Raw genomic sequence first — 10,019 nt, forward strand, 5'->3', positions numbered from 1 at the left:
CTGTATAATTTACCCTGATACCCCTCAGATATATTATATAACTGAGGGGTATCAGGGTAATACAGGGGACAACAGAGGATTCGTAGCACTGTGGGACAGGGGGGGGGTACATACTTCTTTTTTTATATGCCCTCACCTCACCAGCTAGCAGGCGGCCAGGCGCGCAGGGTACTCAGATGCAGCGTAGCGTAGCGTAGCGTGACGTGACGTCAACTCAGCCTGCGCCGCACAGCACGCACTCCCTCTCTGCCTCCGGCGGGTCCAAAACTCCGCCCCCCTATTTGAATACTAGCCACCGCCCACCGGCAGCCCACAGCCAGGTATTGTAAATGAACTGACCATGCGGCGGGCGGCGTCAGCCAGCAAAACAGACAGGGGAATCAGCTGGGGGCAGTGCGCACGGAGGTGATAAACCTATTAGGGTGTGCCCAGGCACACCCGGCACAGCTGAGTGAGCGGGCATTATAAAATTGTGAGCGGGGCCACAATAATTGCTGCACGGCCGCCCACCCGCGCAGCTTAGAGGGAACACTGCCAAGGACCCCGCCAGGAGTTCCAAGGCGTAGATGTGGAGTTGTGACTCGTCCGGGGACCAAGGGCCCCCGGTGGAGACACCGTTGCAATGAGCCCCCCAACCGTGTAGACTGGCATCCGATTCTATCACTAGGTCTGGCTGGGGCCCGAAGATCGCCCTGCCATTCCACACCGAGAGATTGTGGATCCACCACATCAACTCGTTTCTGCTCTCCACGTCCCAGGTGAGAGTGTCGGCATAAGACGCCCCCGCCTGCAGATGCGCAATCTTGAGGCGTTGCAGCGCTCGATAGTGCAGAGGGGCCAGGAAAATCGCCTGAATGGACGATGCCAAGACCGATTATCCGCGCCAGATGTCTCAGGGACACCTGAGAAAGCGCCAGGGAGTGGCGTAACTCCTTGCGAATAGATCGGACTTTTGACTGGGGAAGACTGAGCGTCTGACTCACGGAGTCTATGGTGAAGCCCAAAAACTCCATGGACATGGAAGGTATCAGGCAAGATTTTTCCTGGTTTATGATGAACCCCAGGCTGGAGATGAGCGTCATGGACATCTCTAAGTGTTCCTGAAGGACGGAGGGACTGTGGGCCATGAACAGGATATCGTCCAGATAAATAATAAATCGCACTCCCCGGCTGCGAAGCCAAGCTACTACCGGGCACATCAGCTTGGTGAAACACTACGGAGCGGACGAGAGACCGAAAGGTAGGCACGTGAAGCGCCAAATTTGATCGTTCCAGCGAAAACGTAGTAAATCTCTGGAACTGGGTGCCACCGGGACCGTCAGGTAGGCATCCTTGAGGTCCAGTTTGGCCATCCAATCCCCCGGGAGCAGCATGTCTCTCAGAAGGTGGATGCCCTCCATTTTGAAGTGACGATACTGAACAAACGTGTTTAAAGTCTTGAGATTTATAACGGGGCGCATCTGGCCTCCCTTCTTTTGGACTAAGAAAATGTTGCTGACGACTCCCGCACGGCCCGTGGGGGCTCATTCTATCGCCCCTTTTTGGTATAATTTTGTTAATTCCATATGGACGAGAGATCGTGCTGGGTTGGACAACCCCATAGGGTGCGGAGGAGGCAGATCTACCGGATTGGCCCCGAGGTCTATCTCGAACCCTCTGACCGTGGAAAAAACCCATGGGTCGGAGGTGACCCTTGACCACGCATGTGAAAAAAGACGGAGTCTGCCCCCGACACAAACAACAGAAGAATCTAGAAGGGGACGGACCGTATGGACGTCTGGAGCCTGGGTGTCCTCGGAACCCTCTGGATCGGGACCGGGAAGAATGCGGCTGGTGTCGTGGGTCTTGTAGAGATGCTCTGTACGTAAAGGAGCCTCTACCCGAACCTCGGGTATGGAAATAGGATCAGACGGCCGGACAGACGACCCCGAGAACTGCCGGCCCTGGCGGAGAAATGGTTGGGAAAAACTTTGCGCATAGATGTCTGCGCCTTGTCAAGGGCCGTAAAGGCACCTACATACTTGCCCAGTTCCTTAATAAAGGAGTCTCCAAGTAGGAGCCCTTGGGCATCTATGCCCGCCTCGGATAACGCCAAGTTGGCCAGTTTGGGCTCTATTTTCGAACGCTTTTTGCCTTTCTATGGCGAGAGAGGTATTGACATTTCCCGCGATACAGATGGCCCTCTGAATCCACCCCCTGAGCTCCTCAGGATCCACCTGTTTACCGTCTGCTTTAGCAGATTCGGCCATATCAAAGATCTTAGCCAGAGGGCCCGTTATATCAAGAAGCTTGTCCTAACATGCCCTCAGGGCAGAATCTAAACCCTGGCGAGGGTTGAACCCCGTCTTTGCCAAAAACTGCACCATTTTTGGGTCCACCACAGGTGTTTCACAAATTTTGTGCGGGAATAGAGGCCGTGGGCATTCAGCTCGCAGCTTGCTGCGGGAGTCCTTACTGAGAGGCTTACGAATCATGGCCTCCAAATATTGTGCTACATGTATGGCTGGGAGCCACTCTAAGGAGCGGGGATGGTGTAAAGAGTCAGGGTCAAATAACGGCTCTCCTGCCAGATCCGTAAGGGAAACGGCAGATCATGAAGCTAAGTCCGGGTAAGCGACAGTAGGCTGCAGGCTCGGAGAAGGGTCACCCTGTGTAGAAGGGTCCACTACAATATCTGCTAATTCCTCCTCTGAACCGTGCAAAGATTGCAACTGTGCCTCCTCCTCGGACTCCCTATCGGGGTCGGACTCGGACTCGGGCTGTGACCGCGCCGATTTCCATAGCTGTGCACGTTCTGCCTGGCGCGGACAGGCTCTCTTACGCGATCCAGGCGCGTTCTCATTGGATGGAGTAAAACCATCAGTCATTTAATTTCTGGAGGCAGAAGGAGGTGGTAATGGAGGCAAAGTTAACCCCTGGCTAGCCGAATGAGGCTGAGCCACCAAATCCTGAGAGATGGAGTGGGTGAGGACGGAGGACATAGAGGGACCCGCAGTTCTCCTGGGAGATGGGGACACATGGCCCCTGGAAGGATTGTCCTGCAAGGGTAATGCAGGGGGGGGGGGGGTATTGCCTGAAGGTTGGTGGGACATTTAAGCAAATTACTGTTGGCAGGAGTATGTCACCCCCGCAGGAACAACAAGAGGTATAGGGACAAAAAGGGGGAAGGTTTGTCCTGAACAGATATATTGGGGCTAAACGGAGTATTCACGCAGGAGACCGGCGCAGACGCTGGCACTACCGTTGATCCGCAGGGCTGGAGACTGTCTGAGCCTCACGAGACCCTGCGGGACGCAGAAAAAACTGGGGCGTGGCCGCCCGAAGAGCAGGGAGAGACGCGTTGAAGTGCCGCACAATAGAACGAACTACCCGAGATCTCGTGTGATTTCGCGAGATCTCGGGTCTGGAGAGCAGGCAAGCCCCGGGCGGTAGAAGAAGAAGAAAAAATGGCGCCCGAGACCTGGGAGATGGCGCAAGAACAACGGCGGACCCGAAGCGGGCGAAGGGAGGAGGAGTGGCAGCTCATGCTCTGGCAATGCAGGTGAGATCGCTGAGGGAGAGCCGGAAACTAACCCCCCCCCCCCCCCCCCGGTGCCCAGCGCAAGCCCCGGGGAACCGAAGGAGACCAACACTCACCGCCAGGCGAAGGCGCCAGCAGGACACAACTGTGAGACCTAAAAGCAGTCCTAATCTGAGTAACACTAATAACATCGACATGAAATACCCCAGACTGAGCCCTCAGGACCACAAAAACGGGGAAAGTGGTATATCACAGAAAAACAAGGTGTACTTATCTTGGTAGCAGCAAAGAAAGAGGAGGATCCCAGTGGGAAGAGGCCATATATACTGGGACTGAGGGGAGGGGCTGTTACCATGTTTTTTTCTGTTATACCTCAACGTTCCTTTGCTGCTCTGGTGGATTCAGTAAAGAGAGAGACAGCAATATGAGCCTCCGTGTCCTGATATAAAATTAAGGTAGGTTCGAAAGCATTCTTTCATGCAGAGGCCAGGTTTATCGGGCAGGTGTCGCACTGATAAATGGTGTCCTTTCGTATTCCCCTTTTGTAACAAACCCGAGATCTTTTTTGGGTCTTTCCCCTCTTTGCTGTTTGTGGGACTTCACCAGGGAAATGTTGTCCTGGTACAACACGGGCACCATGACCTCCTGAAGTACTCGGGCCCTCCCCTTACTGACTTTGGAAAATTAGGGCCTTGATTACAGCCTTTTGGAGCTGAAGGAAAGTTCCTGTCTGGCCTGCAGTTCTATGTAAAATGTATGCATTGTACATTGCCATCTGAACAATGTGTACGGCCAGCTTTTTGTACCACACCTTAGTGTTACGCATGGCACTGTCAGACATCCCAACCTGAAAAAACTCATTTCAGGGAGGTGCACTTCTCATTTCAGGGAGGTTTTCTTTTTTTTCTTTCACAAACTTTTTATTACATTTTCCAAACATATGCAGTATCTGCACACTTTGCTCTATGGTGTGGAGGACGGGGCTCATTACCCTGCCACAAATTATCATATTTATGTATATGATTAAAGGGATTCTGTCACCACCTATAAGCCCTGTGAGCTAAACATATGCTCATGTCCAGGTAGCATTCTGATTTCTAAGGTGGCCTTATAAAAGCTATTTGTGGCTTTATTCTGCGGAAAAACAGGTCTTACTAACCTGTCAATCATTGAATTAAGGTGCCCAAGCAGGGAAGGTCTGTGGATGCATGGTGCCCGGCCGCACGCATTGCCCTCTGTGCCCAGCGCCGCTTTCTACTCCTCAGTGCCGCCTCTCCCTCCCTCCCCCTCCTCCCGCTTTGAGATCCCGCGCGTGCGCACAGGCTCAGCCTGATGCGCCGTTGCGGACTGCTGGCATCGGCTTCTTCTTGCACTGTGCGCACGCGCCGAGAAGGGGGCACTGCTACAGGTTGCCGGAAAGGTTTACTGTTAGTAAACTAGAGATGGGAAGTTCGGATCTTTCACATGAATCGGTTCATAATTCAAATCTTCGGTTCATTCGCTGAGCTGACAAGAAGCAAGTGAACCGAAGCTTAGGTTGCGCAATGCGCATGCGCAGATGCTTCGATTCACTTGCTGACTCGCTGAGTCGGCTCTTGGTCTGAGTCAGGAAGTTTATTCTTTAAAACCCTGTGTGTAATTATCTACCCCACTGTAGGAAAAAAACAAGCATCCAGGGGGTGTGAATTTAACACTGGGGTAAATAATATAATTAAAATGGAGGGTTAAATGTGTAAATGTATTTAAAAAAAAAATACATCTGTCTCAATAGTTCTATAGCTACTGAATGAGACAGAAGAAGGGATGCCTTTAACATATACAGTTGCAAGAAAAAGTATGTGAACCCTTTGGAATGATATGCATTTCTGCACAAATTGGTCATAAAATGTGATCTGATCTTCATCTAAGTCACAACAATAGACAAATTACAGTCTGCTTAAACTAATAACACACAAAGAATTAAATGTTACCATGTTTTTATTGAACACACCATGTAAACATTCACAGTGCAGGTGGAAATAGTATGTGAACCCCTAGACTAATGACATCTCCAAGAGCTAATTGGAGTGAGGTGTCATCCAACTGGAGTCCAATCAATGAGATGAGATTGGAGGTGTTGGTTACAGCTGCCCTGCCCTATAAAAAAACACACACCAGTTCTGGGTTTGCTTTTCACAAGAAGCATTGCCTGATGTGAATGATGCCTCGCAAAAAAGAGCTCTCAGAAGACTTACGATTAAGAATTGTTGACTTGCATAAAGCTGGAAAGGGTTATAAAAGTATCTCCAAAAGCCTTGCTGTTCATCAGTCCACGGTAAGATAAATTGTCTATAAATGGAGAAAGTTCAGCACTGCTGCTACTCTCCCTAGGAGTGGCCGTCCTGTAAAGATGACTGCAAGAGCACAGCGCAGACTGCTCAATGAGTCGAAGAAGAATCCTAGAGTGTCAGCTAAAGACTTACAGAAGTCTCTGGCATATGCTAACATCCCTGTTAGCGAATCTACGATACGTAAAACACTAAACAAGAATGGATTTAATGGGATGATACCACAGAGGAAGCCACTGCTGTCCAAAAAAAACATTGCTGCACGTTTACACTTTGCACAAGAGCACCTGGATGTTCTACAGCAGTACTGGCAAAATATTCTGTGGACAGATGAAACCAAAGTGGAGTTGTTTGGAAGAAGCACACAACACTATGTGTGGAGAAAAAGAGGCACAGCACACCAACATCAAAACCTCATCCCAACTGTGAAGTATGGTGGTGGTGGGAGCATCATGGTTTGGGGCTGCTTTGCTGAGCCTGGACGGATTGCTATCATCGAAGGGAAAATGAATTCTCAAGTTTATCAAGACCTTTTGCAGGAGAACTTAAAGGGCTTCTGTCACCCCACTAAAGTCTTTTTTTTTTGTTGGGCTAGTTAAATTACTTATCCTGCGATATATATGAAAATATAATGGTGTTACTTACTTTGATTCAGCAGTTTCTTCTAAAAACGAACTTTTATAATATGTAAATTAGGTCTCTACCAGCAAGTAGGGCGGCTACTTGCTGGTAGCAGCTGCAGAAAACCGCCCTCTCGTCTTCTCTTTCGGTGATGTCATCGGCGCAGGCGCACTGAGGGAGTTCTGAGGAGGCGAGCCTCCTCATCTCAGAGCGCCTGCAGAGAATGAACAGAGGCGCGCGATTTTTAAAATGCCGACAGGGCTGGCCGGAGGAGGAGATCCCGGCTGGCCCTGTCAATCAACACGACGAGGGGGCGGTTTTCTGCAGCTGCTACCAGCAAGTAGCCGCCCTACTTGCTGGTAGAGACCTAATTTACATATTATAAAAGTTCGTTTTTAGAAGAAACTGCTGAATCAAAGTAAGTAACACCATTATATTTTCATATATGGCAGGATAAGTAATTTAACTAGCCCAAAAAAAAAATATGACTTTAGTGGGGTGACAGAAGCCCTTTAAGGCCATCTGTCCACGAGCTGAAGCTCAACAGAAGATGGGTGTTGCAACAGGACAACGACCCAAAGCATAGAAGTAAATCAACAACAGAATGGCTCAAACAGAAGACAATCCGCCTTCTGGAGTGGCCCAGTCAGAGTCCTGACCTCAACCCGATGGAGATGCTGAGACATGACCTCAAGAAAGCGATTCACACCAGACATCCCAAGAATATTGCTGAACTGAAACCGTTCTGTAAAGAGGAATGGTGAAGAATTACTCCTGACCGTTGTGCACGTCTGATCTGCAACTACAGGGAACGTTTGGTGGAAGTTATTGCTGCCAAAGGAGGTTCAACCAGTTATTAAATCCAAGGGTTCACATACTTTCTCCACCTGCACTGTGAATGTTTACATGGTGTGTTCAATAAAAACATGGTAACATTTAATTCTTTGTGTGTTATTAGTTTAAGCCGACTGTGATTGTCTATTGTTGTGACTTAGATGAAGATCAGATCACATTTTATGACCAATTTGTGCAGAAATCCATATCATTCCAAAGGGTTCACATACTTTTTCTTGCAACTGTATATCTCCTTGAGAAGCCAATTTGATCCTAAAGGGTTAATTTAACCTGTAATCTAAACTCTGTGTCCTGTCACTTCTCTTATCTCTCTGCTCTGCTATCAGTAAACATTTCCGATATATTGTTTCACATGCCGGCGTCAGGGAGCCGCTATCTAATAGTGGGAGACTCCCTGAACGTCCGGGAGACTTGAGATCCCTGCACTGTAGGGCTTCAGACCTTGATCGGACAGATCCACCGCTCCCATGTGCCTGTTGTAATCAAGGATGCAGTCTGGCTTGTTGACAGGAGTCGTGGTACCTCGCACTCGGGCAGGAGAACTGGTGTTTGTGTGAATGGTGGTCAGTACAAGGACATCCCTCTTGTCCTTGTACTTAACCGCCAGCATGTTCTCATGGAGTAGAGCCTTACTGTCGCCTTTTCGGAGTAGTTGTCCTACCAGGGATCTAGGGAGCCCTCTCTGATTTTTTCGCACTGTGCCACAAGCCACAGTACCTCGGGCTTTTAGGGACATGAATAGGGGTATGCTGGTGTAATAGTTATCCACATAGAGGTGATAACCATTATCCAGCAGTGGGTGCAGTAAGTCCCACACAATCTTCCCAGTAACTCCTAGGACGGGGGGGCATTCAGGGGGTTGTATCCGGGAATCTTTCCCCTCATAAACCCGGAACCTGTAGGTGTACCCAAAAGGTACTCTCGCACAGCTTGTACATTTTTATTCCGTACCGTGCCTACTTGCTGGGCAGGTACTGGCGAAATGTAACCCTTCCTTTAAAATGTACAAGGGACTCGTCTATGCTAATTTCTTTTTCTGGGGTGAACACCTCTGTAAATTGAGTTGGGGTGCTCCAGGAGGGGTATTATTTTGAATAGACGGTCAAAATTTGGGTCATTTTGGGGGGGCCGGGGGGGGGGGGCACTGTGCATTATCATTGTAATGTAGGAATTTCAAAATGGATTCAAATCTTGAGCGGGACATGGCCATATTGTAAATTGGAGTGTGGTACAAGACATCCGAACTCCAATATTGTCTCATTTCAGTTTTTTTTACAAGGCCCATATGCAGCAACAGCCCCCAAAGCTTCATAATGTCGGCTGCATTTACAGGGGTCAAACCTAGGGGTCTAGAGGATGTCGGGTTTTGAGCAATAAACTGCTGGACGTACAAATTTGTTTGGGTCACCATCAAATTTATGAGATCGTCAGAGAATTAGATTTTGAAAAAATCTATTTCTGTGAAGCCCGTGCAGTCAATTGGGGGCTGCTTAGTACTGGTCATCCCACTATAGCAGCTTTTAAAAAACCTCCTATGATGGCATATAAAAGAGCAGGGAATATTAGGGACAAAGTTGTGCATTCTAGATTGCCTGAAAAGGGCCAGTTAAGACAGACATTCTTGAAGACGAGGCGCACATGATCTTTCCCATGTCTGGGATGTGTGAACTGTAAACTTATGCATAAGGGATCAGTATTTGCACATCTAGACACGGGAGAAATATTTAACATAAAACATTACCTCACATGTGATTCATCATGGGTAATATATGTGTTATGGTGCCCTTGCAAAATGCTTTATGTGGGTGAAACCACATGTGATATGAAAACCAGGTTAAATAACCATAGACAATCCATCAGAAATAAAAGAAAAGATTTGCCGGTGTCAAAACACTTTGGGGGAAAAAATCACAAGGATTTGAGATTTATGGATCATGTAAAACCATTAGAAAGAGGAGGTGATAGGTTAACTGTTCTGAAGAAGACTGAGCTCAGATGGATTTTTCGTTTGGACACTTTGAAAACCAAAGGGTTAAACGTTGAGTTTAGGGTAACAGGCGGGATGGTTAGCTAAAACCCCTCTATAGTACCTAGGCTCTTGTGTATCCAGAATGCTGTATGGGGTGGACCCAGTGGAAGTTACGCGGATTAATTAGTTCACATTGTGATTTTTTTTATATATTGGCATTACTTGAAAGTATAATCAGGCATTTACCTTGCTGGGTTGGTAATTTAGTTAATAGGAAATAGTGGGAGTAAGAAAGGTGTTAGATATAGTCATTGCCCAAAAGATTGCCCTATGGAAAAATGGCGGAAAGGACAGGTAAAGTGACGCTGGTGACTGTGACGGCGGACTCGCGGGCACGTGATGCACGCGGTGCGTGCTGATGCAGTATACCAGACGTCACGACGCTTGGGCTCCGCCTGCTGGTGACGTATAGCGGTTATGTACTGCCTAACAAAAGGGGTAAGGGCTGACACATGCGCACTGGCGAGGGATAGACGCGGAGGAACGGCATGCATCTACAGGAGCTAAGACGCCATCTCCTTCTACTCCATAAACCCCCAGCAAGGTAGTAGATGTTAAGTAGTTTTTATTGCACTATGCACTTTATTATATGCACTTTAATACACGAACTATGATTATGTATAAAGACACGGTATACATGTAAGACACTTGATATGTCTGTGTTCAC

This window comes from Bufo bufo, chromosome 7 (genome assembly GCF_905171765.1).
Source record: "Bufo bufo chromosome 7, aBufBuf1.1, whole genome shotgun sequence".
Taxonomy (NCBI): domain Eukaryota; kingdom Metazoa; phylum Chordata; class Amphibia; order Anura; family Bufonidae; genus Bufo; species Bufo bufo.